This window comes from Bos grunniens, chromosome X (genome assembly GCF_055505025.1).
Source record: "Bos grunniens cultivar Pamir isolate PY7600 chromosome X, Bosgru_T2T1.0, whole genome shotgun sequence".
Classification (NCBI taxonomy): Eukaryota; Metazoa; Chordata; class Mammalia; order Artiodactyla; family Bovidae; genus Bos; species Bos grunniens.
This window is the reverse complement of record NC_141194.1, coordinates 85,608,778-85,624,378: the sequence shown is the minus strand read 5'-3', so window position 1 is coordinate 85,624,378 and position 15,601 is coordinate 85,608,778. Positions and strand designations below refer to the sequence as shown.

Below are 15,601 nucleotides of genomic sequence, written 5' to 3'. Positions count from 1 at the left end.
AGGCTCAAAGCCTCTGGTATATTATTATCTCATTATCAAAAATTGCCCCTTATTGTGTAGCCATGTTGATCTGTTACACTAGCTCCTGTTTTCCTCCTTTACCACCCCTCCCCTTTTACCCAGTTCCTGTTCTCTGTTAGATGTTTTTCTCAAATGTTCCTAACTCTCAGACTGAGTGGAAGAGGTTAATAATGATTTTTTGCATTCCTGGGGCAGCTGCTCCCTATCCACCATCATGTTTTTGGGATGTAACTGCCGCCGGCACACCTTGTACCCCTGTGTGCTGCTGGGAACACTTTGCTGTCATGGATGCAAATCGGCCTGAGAATCTTACTGTTTGCTAATTGGTACATTGAAACGTGCTAATTGACCTAGAAAAGTTATTTCTGTGAGTGGCAAATTGAGCTATTTTAAAAAGTTATAGTTTGGGTTTTGGACTTGAACTAGGGACAGAATGTCCCTTTACTTTCTTGACAGTACTTAAAATAGAAAAAGCTTGTTTTCAGAAGAGGCCTTAGCTTTCTGAAGAATTGATTCAGGCAAAATTGTGCCTCAACCTTCTACAAAGGCCAATGTGTTTCTGATCAGATGAATGCAAAGTGTATAGGGGACATGGAGGGTGTTGAGAAAGCCTGGGATTCCAGCAAATTCTAGGGACTGGCCTAGAATAGGTCTAATTACTGCCTGTATTTTGAGATTAATCTTTGAGAGTCTTACAGAATGCCAACCCAGCCATACCAGTCAGTCCAAATTTTTATTGAGCACATTTTTTGTTAAATATTGTGCTATATGCTTCAGGAGATGCAAAAGCAACCAGAGTTCATTCCCAGCCCTCAAGGAACTTGTGGTTTAGTTAGAAGGATAAGGCACGAATACCTTAGACGTGATTGCGATGTTAGAGTCAAAATCACAAGAAAGGAGAATTGCAAGGCAATACAGGTTTAATCGCTAAATTGTAATTGTTCCAAGTTCTACAAAAATGGGAAGAGGGTTAATATCAGCATTTATTGAGCATCTAATGTGAATGTGTGTCAGGTAATTTATGAATATTCTTATTTAATTCTCACAAGAACCTGATTTTACCTGTGAGGAAACTGAGGTTTGGAGAAGCTAAATGACTTGCTCAGAGTTACATGATTTGTAAATACTAAAACTAAATCTAAAGACTTTGAGCTCTAATGCACTGCGTCGTGAAGAGGTCATTGGATAAAGTGGTCCAGAAATGTGCCATGCAAAAGTAAAGCCTGAACCAAGCCTTGAAGGTCTATTAGAATGTGCATGCAATTGCAGAGGCAGGTGACGGTTCAACTAAGGGGCCAGAGGTATGGAGGCAGGAAATAGTAGATTCTCCTGGAGAGTCGAAAGAGCAGGATGGGGAGTCATGAACTCCAGTTTGTATATATAGACTTTGCCACTTACTTGCCAATCACCAGGAGACATCCTGTGACTCTGCTTCTGTCACGTCTTTTAGCCCTTGGAGTGTTTTGATTTTATGTGTACTTCTTACCTTTTCCACCACCAGTAATAATTCTTACAGGGAGATGGGGCTTTTCAACCACAGAATCTTTCACGAATACAAATATGTCACCCTAGTAGAGTTGTTAAGAGTATGAACTCAGGGATCTGATTTTCCAGGTTCATACCCTGACTGTGCTGTGTGTGTATGAGAGGGAGGGAGAAAGGGAACTTGGCTAAGTTACATAACTTGAATGTGCTTCCATGTTCTCATCTATGATATGGAGGTGATCTAAGTGCCTCCCTTCTAAAGCTGCTCTGAGGATTAAATCAGTTAATATGTGTAAAGCATGTAGCACAGCACCTGGCAGATGGAAAGTCCTCCGTCAGCATTAGTTGTTAATTATTAGTCTTTGATCTTCACAGAAACCCTGTGAAAGGTGGATATTAGTGTTACTGTACCAGGTTCAATTGCCCAGTGTGCAGGAAGCCAAATGCTGAGGCTTGCCCTACAAGGCAGCCAAGCGAGGAGAACCAATCTCAAATCCATCTCCCCAAGTTGAGGGACTTAGGATATTTATGGGACAAGGAAGCAGGGTGGTCTGAGGCCTGGGGAAAGATGGCTGGAGGTAAGAAGAAGACGAAGTAATCAGCGTTCTGTGCAAGTGTAGCCGAGTTACGTACTTCTTCTTGAGATGCATGTTCAGAAAATGGTGACCTTAGCATGATCTGAGGATGGAGTTTTTGGCCCTCTGATATCAAAAGATAATCCATCAGATACTCTCAGTCCCAGCTGAATGGTTGATGGTCTTGACCACTTTGAAATGGGCTAGATAGCTCCATATTCCTGAAAAAACAACTTAAGCAACCATTACTATAATATCAGAGCTGCTGTCTATAGGGGGTGGCTAAAGGAGTCTTGTGATATATTGTCTAAGCTATACACAGCTTGAAAGGTATACAGTTTGCAAGAACAATTAAGGAGAGCTTGGTTGGCGAAGGCAGGTTACAGAATGTTACTTATTAAGCAAGTTATGGTTTAAGAAATCTAGCTGATGACTGCCCTTGGTTTCATTTGTTGTTATTTAGTTGCTAAGTCATGTCTGATTCTTTGAGACCCCATAGACTGTAGCCCTGGAGAAGGCAATGGCACCCCACTCCAGTACTTTTGCCTAGAAGATCCCAGGGACAGGGAAGCCTGGTGGGCTGCTGTCTATGGGGTCGCACAGAGTTGGACACGACTGAAGTGACTTAGCAGCAGCAGTAGCAGACTGTAGCCCGTCAGGCTCCTCTGTCTATGGAATTTCCCAGGCAAGAATACTGGAGTGAACTGCCATTTCCTTCTCCAGGGGATCTTCCTGACCCAAGGATCAAACCCATGTCTCTTGCATTGGCAGGCGGATTCTTTACCACTGAGCCATCTGGTTAGCACTGCCATTTAACAGATTAAACCTTAGAAAGTTTACATAACTTGCTCGGGGACACACAAGAATTGACAGAACTGGCCTGAGAACATCTGTCTTTCTGATATGAAAGCTCAAGGGTTTCCTTCCACCTCTTTCCTAATTATTTCATTTGATTTTCAAGTATTAAGCCAAGTCAAGTTTTTGTGTAAATTTTATACAATATCCATTAGAGATTTGGAGGACTGATTATACTTTCAGGATTTTTTAAAAAATATATGCTCCTTGAAAAAACCATTTAATCAGACAAGTATAAAGAGAAAGCCAATCTTTTAACCTCATCAACTTTCAATCCTGTCTCCCCAAGGGTAAGTTGTGTTAATTGTTTGTATATGTTTCCACATTTTTCTTTTGCCAATAAGTGCAGATGGAGATGTTCGCATTTCTGGGGTTGTTGGTTTGTTTGGTTGTAGGTTTCTTGTGCAATCAGCATTGAACTATAAACATTCCTCCAGTGTATTTTCCTTTAACCTAATTGTAGAATCTGTAATCTCTTCAGGTGTGAACGTAGCTCAGTTGTTTTCCAATAGCTGCTTAGCATTCCATAGTTTGGTTGAAGTGTATATTCAGCCTCTTGCCAGGCTCCCAGGCCTGCATCATGACTAGTGTCTGTGGGCAAGGATAATGTCTTTTGTGGTATCTGCTCTATGCAGGGCACCCAGCACATGGTGGTATCCACAGATAGAATAAGTGAATTAGTCCATCAACCCAAGCCTCTGTATTGTAGAGAAATTCCAGGGATCTTTTGCAAGCATGTCCAGTATGTCTTAGGTGTGATACCAGAGGGATGAGATATATTTTTCCCAAGTGAATTATTTTTAAACCACTTAAAATAATGCTGTTTTCCTGATGACAGCAAAAGTCATATTTAGTAATGAAAATTTGTAAAATACAGGAAAGTAGAAATAAAAAATAAGTACCATCAATGCAAAAGGGGTTATTTTTCAACATATTAAAAAAAAGAAAAACACCAAAAAGCATGAGGCTTTTGTGCCTCTGTCCTTGCAATTGTGTAAATGTTTTCTTTACAAAAATAATATCTTCATAATAGCAAATAAAGAAAATACAGAAAAATACTGAAATAGGATCATTGAATAGTTAACAGATGTTCATATTGTTTGCAGCGTATTCTCAAAGCCTTCTCATCTCTGTGTGGTTATTAAGAGTTAGTATAATGTAGTGGTCAGGTCGCTGACTCTGGAGTGAGCAGATCCTTGCTTTTATGGCTGGCTCGTCTGTCTTTATCCATGTGATTGTAAGTTACACACTTCGATGACCTCGTTTTCTTATCTGTAGATGGGTGCTTGAATGAATGGAGATACGTGGGGTAAGCACTTAGTCCAGTGCCTGGCACACAGTAAGTGTTTAATAAGTGTCGGATGCTCCTGTTGTTACTACTACTCCAAATAGAAGTTGAACTGGGCTCCTATTGGCCTGTGCTATTTGATGTTAGCCTTCAGGGCCTTGGCTCCAGCTCCCTGGTTGGGTGATGGTGATGTGAAGAGGGCTTTGTTTCTGAATTAGCTTTGCCGAGTGAGATTAAAATTCCTTGGCAGGATTTCTTTTCCACATTAACTAGCAGCACGTGTGTGTGTGTGTGTGTGTTTCCCAGACAGACTGTTGGATTAGGGAACTGGCCAGCTCTCTCTCCCCTCCCTCCTGACAGGTGAATTAGGCCCACTCCTGGTGTTTCTTCCTATTTGAATGAAATGTAAAAAAATGAATGAAAAAAAATGAAAAAAAAAAAAAGAAAAAAAGAAATGTCGAGACCTCTGGGTTTTTCAGTAACACCCAAGCCCCCTACTCTCGAGGAGAGTGGCAGCCATGAGTGAGGATGACAGGCAGCAGCCTCTTTGCCTCCAGTTTAATAGTTCTTTGCACTGGTTCTGTTTTCCAAAAATGCAATTAGAAGGCACAGCCTCTGACTCTTTCAACCAATATTTCTCCCTCATCCTTGAGCCACGCCCCCAAGCCATGTTTCTTTTTTGTTTTTTTAGATCAAGCAGGCAAGATTTATTGAGCAAATCATAAGCAGTACAGTCTTGAGTGGTCAGCAGTGTTTCTTTGTGCAGTCAAAGCCTTATCTAGCGGGTGAGTTCCGTTTCCCCAATCTGTGTGGATCAGTGGTTCTCAGCTCTGACTGCACCCTAGAAGCAACAGAGCCAATTTCAAAATGTAAGCGTTTTCCAAAAGCACCGCAGGCAATTGCAGTGTGCAGGCGGGCAGCACTGCTTAGGGCCCTGCCTGGTCTCATGCTGCTGCTGACCTTGGGGCTTTGACTGAGTTTGTTTCCTTCCCATCAAGCATCAGTTTCCCCATGTGTCAAATGGGCTTAGTGAAATCTGCTCTGTCTACCTCACAGATACCTTTTTGAAGAAAAGGTAGCAGATAACAAAAGATAACAGAATTAGCAAAGAGCTTTGAACATTTAAAAGCACTCCACAAAGAGGCAATGAGTCCTTGCCTCTTTCTCTCTCCCTGTAGTCATTTTTTTGAGGGGGGAGTGTTAATTGAGATAAAATCTACATAATACAAGTTTATCCATTTGAAGTGTACAATTCAATGTCTAATTCAGTGTATTAGAGTTGTACAACCATTGCCACTATTTAATTTTAGAATATTTTTGTCATTCTCCCCCACCCCCACCAAAAGCAGTAGTGATGTCTCTCTACTCCTTCTCCATAGACCCTGGCAACCACTCCTCTCCTTTCTGTCCCTATGGATTTGCTTGTTCTAGATATCTCATGTAAATAGAATCATATCATGTAGCCTTTTCTAACTGACTTATTTCACTTAGCATAAAGTTTTCAAGTTCATCCAGGTTGTTGCATGTTTCAATACTTCATTCCTTTTTATGACTGAATAATAATATTCCTTTGTACAGTATACCACATTAAAAAAAAATTGAAGTGTATTGTATCTACAATGTTGTGCCAGATTCAAGGGTACAGCACAGTGATTCAGTTTGTCAGATTCTCTTCCCTTAGAGTGGGCATTACAAAATACTGAATATAGTTCCCTGTGCTATATTGCAGGTCTTTGTTGGTTATCTTATATTTTATTTATCCATTCACGCATTGATGGACGTTTGGGTTGTTTCCACCTTTTGGCTGTTGTGAATAGTGATACTGTGAATGGTTGTGTAAAGATATCTGCTTGACTAGGCTTCCCTGTTGGCTCAGACGGTAAAGACTCTGGCTGCAATGCAGGAGACTTGGGTTCTGTTCATGGGTCGGGAAGATCCCCTGAAGAAGGAAATGGCTACCCACTCCAGTATTCTTGCCTGGAGAATTCCATGGACAGAGGAGCCTGGTGGGGTACAGTCTTGACTGCTTTGGGGTATATACCTAGAAGTGAAATTTCTGGGTCATATGTAACTCCATGTTTAAATAACCTTTTGAGGAACTGCCAGATTGCTTTCCAAAGTGGCTTCCCTGTTTTTTATTCCTACTAGCAATGTATGAGGGTTCTGGTTTTGCTGCCTCCTTGCCAACAATTTTTATTACCTGATTTTTTTCCCATTATAACCATTTGGGAAGGTGTAAAATGGTATCTCCCTGTGGTTTTGATTTGTATTTCCCTGATAACTAGTGATGTTGAACACCCTTTCATGTACTATTGGCCATTTTTATGTCTTCTGAGGGGAAATGGCTTTTCAAATCCTTTCCCATGTTTAAACTGGGTTATTTGTTTTTTATTGTTCAATTGTGATAGTTCTTATGTGTTAGGATAGTAGACCTTTATCTGGTATATGACTTGAAATATTTTCCCTCATCCTTTGGGTTGTCTTTGCATTTTATTGATAGCGTCCTTTAAAATACAAAATCTTTAAACACTGATGGTCTACTCTCTCTAATTTGTCTTTGACTGCTTGTGCTTTTGGTGTTATGTCTAAGACACTAGTATCTAATCAAGTTCATGAGGTCTTAGGAATATCTTTTAAGAGTTTCATAGTGTTAGATCTTGCATTTAGGACTTTTTATACATCATGTGAAGAAGGGATCCAAATTCATTCTGTTGCATGTGGATATCCAGTTGTCCCAGCATTATTTATTGAAAAGACTCTTCCCTGTTGAAATGTCTTGGAACCCTTATCAAAAATCAGTCAAATAGGGTTTATTTCTAGACTATCAGTTTTATTCCATTAATGTATATGTCTATTCTTATGCTGGCACCACACTGTCTTGATGATCACTGTAGCTTTGTAGAAAGTTTTGAAAGTGAGAAGTGTGTCATTCAAATTTGTTATTCTTTTTCAAGGTAGTTTTGGCCATTCTGGGGCCCTTGTATTTCCATATGAATTTCAGGATCATCTTGTAATTTGTTGCAAAACAGCCAACTGGGATGCTGATAGGGGTTGCAGTGACTATAGAGTAATTGCAGGAATATTGTCATTTTAACAATATTAAGTCTTTCGATCTATGAACACAGGATGTCTGTCTATGTATTTAGGTCTTCTTTAATTTTTTTTTCAGTGACATTTTGTTAGTTTTTTGGAATATAGATTTTGCACTTTTTTGGGTTAAATGTATTCCTATGTATTTTATTATTTTTGATGGCTCTGCAAATGGAATTGTTTTCTTCATTTCATTTTCAGATTGCTCATTACAGTGTATTCTTCTGTATCGATCTTATAACCTTTCAGAACTTTTTTATTACTGCTAATAACTTGTGTGTGTGTGTGTGTGTATTTTTTAAGATTTTCTGTAGATAAGGTTGTGTTACCTATGAATAGAGATAGGTTAACTTCTATTTTCCAATCTGGGTGCCTTGTATTTCTTTTTCATGGCCAATTGCCCTGGCTACAACTTCCAGTGCAGTGTTACATAGAAGTGGCAAGAGTGGACATCCTTGTCTTATTTCTTACCTTAGGGGAAAAGGATGCAGTCTTTCATCATTGAGTATGACTTAACCGTGGGTTTTTCGCACATGCCCTTATCAAGTTGAGGAAGTTCCTTTAGTAACTTATAATAAATACCTGTCCTTAGGGAACCGAGGGTAGTAGAGTTTTTTAATGTTGAGGTACTTCGTCATTCACAGTTTAGAATTGCTTATGGTGGGAAATGTCTTTCCAAAGAAGGCATTGTGATACTTTAGGGTTTAAAGTCATCTACACACAAATTAAAGAAAGGAATATTAAGCATATTTAAAAGAACAGTGAAAGCTTATAGAGTTTCTTTTTTTTAATTGTTTTTTTATTGAAGAATAGTTGCTTTACAGAATTTTGCTGTTTTCTGTCAAACCTCAACATGAGTCAGCCATAGGTATACATATAGCCCCTCCCTTTTGAATCTCCCTCCCCATCCCATCCCTCTAGGTTGATACAGAGCCCCTGTTTGACTTTCCTGAGCCATTCAGCAAATTCCCGTTGGCTATCTGTTTTACATATGGTAATGTAAGTTTCCATGTTACTCTTTCCATACGTGTCACCCTCTACTCCCCTCTCCCCATGTCCATAGTCTATTCTCTATGTCTGTTTCTCCATTATTGCCCTTTAAATAAATTATTGAGTACCGTTTTTCTAGATTCCAGATATATGCATTAGAATACGGTATTTATCTTTCTCTTTCTGACTCACTTCACTCTGTATAATAGGTTCTACATTCATCCACCTCATTAGAACTGATGCAAATGCTTTCCTTTTTATGGCTGAGTAATAGTCCATTGTGTATATGTACCACAACTTCTTTATCCATTCATCTGTCGATGGACACCTAGGTTACTTCCATGTTCTAGCTATTCTAGAACATGTGCTGCAGTGAACAATGGGATACATGTGTCTCTTTCAATTTTGGTTTCCTCAGGGTATATGCCTAGGAGTGGGATTGCTGGGTTATATGGTGGTTTTATTCCTAGTTTTTTAAGGACTCTCTATATCGTGTTCCATAGTGGCTGTATCAATTTACATTCCCACCAACAGTGCAAGAGCGTTCCCTTTTCTCCACACCCTCTCCAGCATTTATTGTTTGTAAACATTTTGATGAGGGCCATTCTGACCGGTGTGAGGTGATATCTCATTGCAGTTTTGATTTGCATTTCTCTAATAAGGAGTGATGTTGAGCATTCTGTTGTGTGTTTGTTAGCCATCTGTATGTCTTCTTTGGAGAAATGTCTGTTTAGGTCTTCTCCCCACTTTTTAATTGGGCTGTTTGTTTTTCTGGCATTGAGTTGTATGAGCTGCTTGTGTATTTTAGAAATTAATCCTTTGTCATTTGTTTCATTTGCTATTATTTTCTCCCATCCTGAAGTTTGTCTTTTCATCTTGCTTATAGTTTCCTTTGCTGTGCAAAAGCTTTTAAGTTTAATCAGGTCCCACTTGTTTACTTTTGTTTTTATTTCCGTTACTCTAGGAGGTGGGTCATAGACAATCTTCGTTTGATTTATGTCATCAAATGTTCTCCCTATGTTTTCCTCTAAGAATTTTATAGTTTCTGGTCTTACATATAGGTCTTTAATCCTATTTGAGTTTATCTTTGTGTATGGTGTTAGGAAGTGTTCTAATTCATTCTTTTACACATAGCTGTCCAGTTTTCCCAGCTGCATTGACTGAAGAGCCTGTCTTTGCCCCATTGTATATTCTTGCCTTCTTTGTCAAAAATAAGGTACCCATAGGTGCATGGGTTTATTTCTGCACTCTCTATCTTGTTCTATTGGTCTATATTTCTGTTTTTGTGCCAATACCATACTGTCTTGATGACCGTAGCTTTGTAGTATAATCTGATGTCAGGAAGGTTGATTCCTCCAGCTCTATTCTTCTTTCTCAGGACTGCTTTGGCTATTCGGGGTCTTTTGTGTTTCCATATGAATTGTGAAAGTTTTTGTTCTAGTTCTGTGAAAAATGCCATTGGTAATTTGATAGGGATTGCATTGAATATGTAGATTGCATTTGGTAGTATAGTCATTTTCACAATATTGATTCTTCCTATGCAGGAAGATGGAATATCTCTCCATCTGTTTATGTTGTTTTTGATTTCTTCCATTAGTGTCTTATAATTTTCTGTGTACAGTTCTTTAAGCTCCTTAGATAAGTTTATTCCTAGATATTTAATTCTTTTTGTAACAGTGGTGAATGGGATTGATGCCTTAATTTCTTTCTGATTTTTCATTGTTGGTACATAGAAGTGCAAGTGATTTCTGGGTATTGATTTTGTATCTTGCAACTTTGCTAAATTCACTGATTAGCTCTAGTAATTTTCTAATACTATCTTTAGGGTTTTCTATGTACAGTATCATGTCATTTGCCAACAGTGAGAGTTTTACTTCTTCTTTTTTGATCTGGATTCCTTTTATTTCTTTTTCTTGTCTGATGGCTTTAGCTAGGACTTCCAGAACTATGTTGAATAATAGTGGTGAAAGTGGATACTCTTGTCTTATTCCTTAGGGGGAATGCTTTCAGTTTTTTACCATTGAGAATAATGTTTGCTGTAGGCTTATCATATATAGCCTTTACTATGTTGAAGTAGTTCCTTCTACGCCCATTTTTTGAAGAGTTTTAATCATAAATGGGTGCTGAATTTTGTCAAAGGCTTTTTCTGCATCTATTGAGATGATCATATGATTTTTATCTTTCAATTTGTTAATATGATGTATCACGTTGATTGATTTGCATATATTGAAGAATCCTTGAAGACCTGGAATAAACCCAACTTGATCATGGTGTATAAGCTTTTTGATGTGTAACTGAATTCCATTTGCTAAAATTTTGTTGAGGATTTTTGCATCTATGTTCATCAGTTATATTGGCCTGTAGTTTTCTTTTTTTGTGTCGTCTTTGTCTGGTTTTGGTATCAGGGTGATGGTGGCCGTGTAGAATGAGTTTGGAAGTGTTACTTCCTCTGCAGTTTTTTGAAAGAGGTTTAGAAGGATAGGCATTAGCTCTCCTCTAAATGTTTGATAGAATTCTCCTGTGAAGCCATCTGGTGCTGGGCTTTTGTTTTTTGGGAGATTTTTTTTTATCACAGCTTCAATTTCAGTGCTTGTAATTGGGTTGTTCATAATTTCTATTTCTTCCTGGTTCAGTCTTGGAAGATTGAACTTTTTTAAGAATCTGTCCATTTCTTCCAGGTTATCCATTTTATTGCCATATAGTTGTTCATAATAGTCTCTAGTCTCTTATAATCCTTTGTATTTCTGCATTGTCTGTTGTAACCTCTCCATTCTCATTTCTAATTTTGTTGATTTGATTCTTCTCTTTTTTTCTTGATGAGTCTGGCTAACGGCTTGTCCATTTTGTTTATCTTCTCAAAGAATCAGCTTTTGATTTTATTAATCTTTACTATTCTTTCTTTCATTTCTTTTTCATTTATTTCTGCTTGGATCTTTATGATTTCTTTCCTTCTACTAATTTTGGGGTTTTTTTGTTCTTCTTTTTCCAGTTGCTTTAGATTTAAAGTTAGGTTGTCTGTTATATGTTTTTCTTGTTTCTTGAGGCAGGATTGTATTGCTATAAACTTCCCTCTTAGAATTGCCTTTGCTGCATCCCATAGGTTTTGACTTGTCGAGTTTCCATTGTCATTTGTTTCTAGAAGATTTTTGGTTTCTCTTTTCATTTCTTTAGTAACCTGTTGGTTATTTAGAAATGTGTTGTTTAATTTCCATGTGTTTGTGTTTCTTACAGTTTTTTTTCTTGTAATTGATATCTAGTCTCATAGTGTTGTTCTTAGAGAAGATGCTTGATACAATTTCAATTTTGTTAAATTTACTGAGGTTTGATTTGTGACCCAAGATGTGCTGTATCCTGGAGAATGTTCTATGTGCACTTGAGAAGAAGGTGTATTCTTCTGCATTTGGATGGAATGTCCTGAAGATATCAGTGAGATCCATCTCATCTAATGTATCACTTAAGACTTGTGTTTCCTTATTAATTTTGTTTTGATGATCTGTGCATTGGTGGGAGTGGGGTGTTAAAATCTCCTACTAGTGTTTGTCTTATGTATTAAGGTGCTCCTATGTTGGGTGCATAGATATTTACAATTGTTTTGTCTTCCTCTTGATTGATCCCTTGATCGTTATGTAGTCTCCTTCCTTATCCCTTGTAATCTTCTTTATTTTAAGGTCTATTTTGTCTGATATGAGGACTGCTAGTCCAGCTTTCTTTTACTTCTTATTTGCATGGAATGTATTTTTCCATCCTCTCAGTTTCAGTCTATATGTGTCTTTAGGTCTTAAGTGGGTTTCTTGTAGACAGCATATATATGGGTCTTGTTTTTGTATCCATTCAGCCAGTCTATGTCTTTTGGTTGGAGCATTTAACCCACTTACATTTAAAATAATTATTGATATATATGTTCCTATTACCATTTTCTAATTGTTTGGGGTTGATTTTGTGGATCTTTTTTCTTCTCTTGTATTTCTTGACTATGTAAGTCCCTTTAACATTTGTTGTAAAGCTGGTTTGGTGGTACTGAATTCTCTTAACTTTTGCTTGTCTGAAAAGCTTTTTATTTCTCCATCAATTTTGAGTGAGATCCTTGCTGGGTACAGTAATCTTGATTGTAGATATTTCCCTTTCATTACTTTAAATATATCCTGCCGTTCCCTTCTGGGCTGTAGAGTTTCTGCTGAAAGATCAGCTGTTGAGTGAATGGGATTTCCCTTGTATGTTACTTGTTGCTTCTCACTTGCTGCTTTTAGTATTTTTTCTTTGTGTTTAGTCTTTGTTAGTTTGATTAGTATGTGTCTTGGCATGTTTCTCATGGGTTTATCCTGTATGGGATTCTTTGTGCCTCTTGGACTTGATTGACTATTTCCTTTTCCATATTGGGGAAATTTTCAATGATAATCTCTTAAAAAATTTTCTCATGCCCTTTCTTTTTCTCTTCTTCGGGGACCCCTATAATTCAAATGTAGGTGCATTTGATATTGTTCCAGAGGTCTCTGAGATTGTCCTCAGTTCTTTTCCTTCTTTTTACTTTATTCTGTTCCTCAGAAGTTATTTCCACCATTTTATCTTCCAACTCACTGATTCGTTCTTCTGCTTCAGATATTCTGCTATTGATTCCTTTTAGAGTATTTTTAATTTCAGTAATTGTATTGTTTGTCTCTGTATGTTTATTCTTTAATTCTTCTAGGTCTTTGTTAATTGATTCTTGCCTTTTCTCCATTTGGTTTTCAAGGGTTTTGATCATCTTTACTGTCATTATTCTGAATTATTTTTCAGGTAGTTTGCCTATTTCTTCTTCATTTATTTGGACTTCTTTTGTTTCTGGTTTGTTCCATCATTTGTGTAGTATTTCTCTGCCTTTTCATTTTTTTTTTAACTTGTTGTGTTTAAGGTCTCCTTTTCCCAGGCTTCAAGGTTGAATTCTTTCTTCCTTTTGGTTTCTGCCATCCTCAGGTTGGTCCAGTGGTTTGTGTGCTTCGGTATAGGGTGAGATTTATGCTGAGTTTTTGTTTGTTTTTTCATTTTTCCTCTGATGGACAAGGCTGGGTGAGGTGGTAATCCTGTCTGCTGATAATTGGGTTTGTATTTTTGTTTTGTTTCTTGTTTAGATGAGGCGTCCTGCCAAGGGTGCTACTGGTGGTTGGGTAATGCTGGGTCTGGTATTCAAGTGGTCTCCTTTGTGTGAGTTCTCACTATTTGATACTCCCCAGGGTTAGTTCTCTGATAGTCTAGGGTCTTGGAGTCAGTCCTCCCACTCCAAAGGCTCAGGGCTTGATCTCTGGTCAGGAATGATGATTCCACAAGTGGTTTGTAATGGCATTAAGGGAAAGGAAAACAAATATCCAAAAATGAGAAACCAAAGATGAACCCCAGACAAATGGCAGTTACAAAATCAGGCAAATAATAATTAAAGTAATGGAATATACACATATACATACACATCCATGAGCAAAGCCAAAACAGTCCAACAAAAATAAAGTACAGTAGATTGATCCATGAACAAAGGAAATCAAAAATTACATTTACGAGTTGAGAACAAAACTAGTTTAAGCACAAACTGGAAAACCAAAGTAAAGCAAGGTTCTAAGTGGGAATAAAGCAATGAAAACAAAACTAACAAATATGTTGTGAGGAAAGGAAAGAAAGAAAGAATAGATATGCAAAGTTAGAAAGAGGTAGATGAAGACTTATATACATTAAAGATTAACTGCAAGGGGAAAATAACAGTAGGAAAGGCAAACAAAGGAATAAACATAGAAAAAATAAAAGAGAAAGGAAAGAACAAGAGGAACTCCACAGACCTGCAAAAGCCCAATGTAGAGGCAGAGATGTAAGGCGACAATTGAAAATGTGAGTGAGGAAAAAAAAAGATCAAAAGCTTAATCGGAGTTCTTAGTGCCAATATAATTGACAACTACAATGGAGGGGGACGAAGGGAAAAAGAAAAAAAGAAAAAATCCGAAAGAATCTACAGAACAACAAAAAATAATAAATATTTTTCTTGAGTCACTGCTGTCAGAGTCCTTACCTTACCTCCCTAGGATGCCCTCCAATAGTGTACTGATCTCTGGACCTGCTGTGGGGGCTGTTCAGTTTCTAATCTGGTTCTACTCCCATGTATTCTTGCCTCCAATGTGCACAGCTGTCAGAGCTAGTGCATTTTCTTTTGTGGGCCCTCTCTATGGCCTTTTATATATTCCATAGACACAGAGTCTGCTTAGTTGATCATGTGGATTTAATCTGCAGCTTGTACAGCTGGTCAGAAGGTTTTGGATCTTCTTCCTTTGCCACCCTGCCCCTGGCTTTCAGTTGTGGTTTTATTTCCACCTCTATATGTGGGTCATCCACTGGGGTTTGCTCCTGAGGCTGCCCTGGAGGGGTTGGGTTTACCCCTGTGAAGGCGGGATGTGGAGGTGGTACAGCTGCTTGGGTCACTGGGGTTCTGGAAGCACCAGGTACTCAGGAGGGTTGGAGGCTGGGGGAGTAGGAAATATAGTGCTTTAGAAGTGTATGGCAACCAGTCTTGGCCAATACACTCCAGTATTCTTGCCTGGAGAACCCCCTCTCTGACAGAGAAGTCTGGCAGGCCACAGTCTACAGGGTTGAAAAGAGTCGGACACAACCGAAGTGACCCTGTGTGCATAAATGCAAGACCTTTTTTTCTGCCTGTGGCAGCTCTGCCCCAGTGAGAGTTGAGCATGAAGGTGGTGCAGCTGCTTGGCTTGTGGGAACCCTGGTGGCGCCAAGTGTGCAGGGACATAGACTGCCTCCACCGCAGGAGTTATGGCCCTATCAGAGTCTTTTTTTGAGCCTCTCCTAGCTGGTGATCAGAAGTCACCTTTGGCCAGTCTTTCTCTGTAGCTCCGCCCATTCAGGCACTTAGAGGGCTCCCTTGCCTGTGGTCCTTCTCTGTTGTTTTACTCCTCAGACACATAGAGAGTCCTCCCTAACTATGGTCCTACTTTGTAGATTGGCGCCTGAAGCACTTAAGGGAGCACACTGGGTGGGGGCCTACTTTGTAGTTCAGTGCCTCAGGCGTTTGATGGGCCAGCCTCTCTATTGTTTGATGGGTCAGCTTCTCTATTGTTCAGCACCGATGCTGGCCTGTGGGGAGAGACAGACTACAGTGATGGCTCCACCCCCTGCGCATGACTCAGTGGTATCACCATGCTTCCATGGCTGCCTGGCTTTCCTCTACTAGCATTTCTCACCACTATCTCCTCCCTCACATCCCCTCCACCCGTCTCTCTGCACTCAGCAGCAGCCCTTGCCCTAGGATTGCTCCCAGCCTCTGCCTCTT

General features: G+C 39.0%; 1 protein-coding gene across 50 annotated transcripts in view; it reads left to right on the top strand.

The window, feature by feature from the left end:
• TMEM164 (transmembrane protein 164) overlaps positions 1 to 15,601 on the top strand; it is a 179,763-nt gene that overhangs the window by 105,130 nt on the left and 59,032 nt on the right. The window lies entirely within an intron of this gene.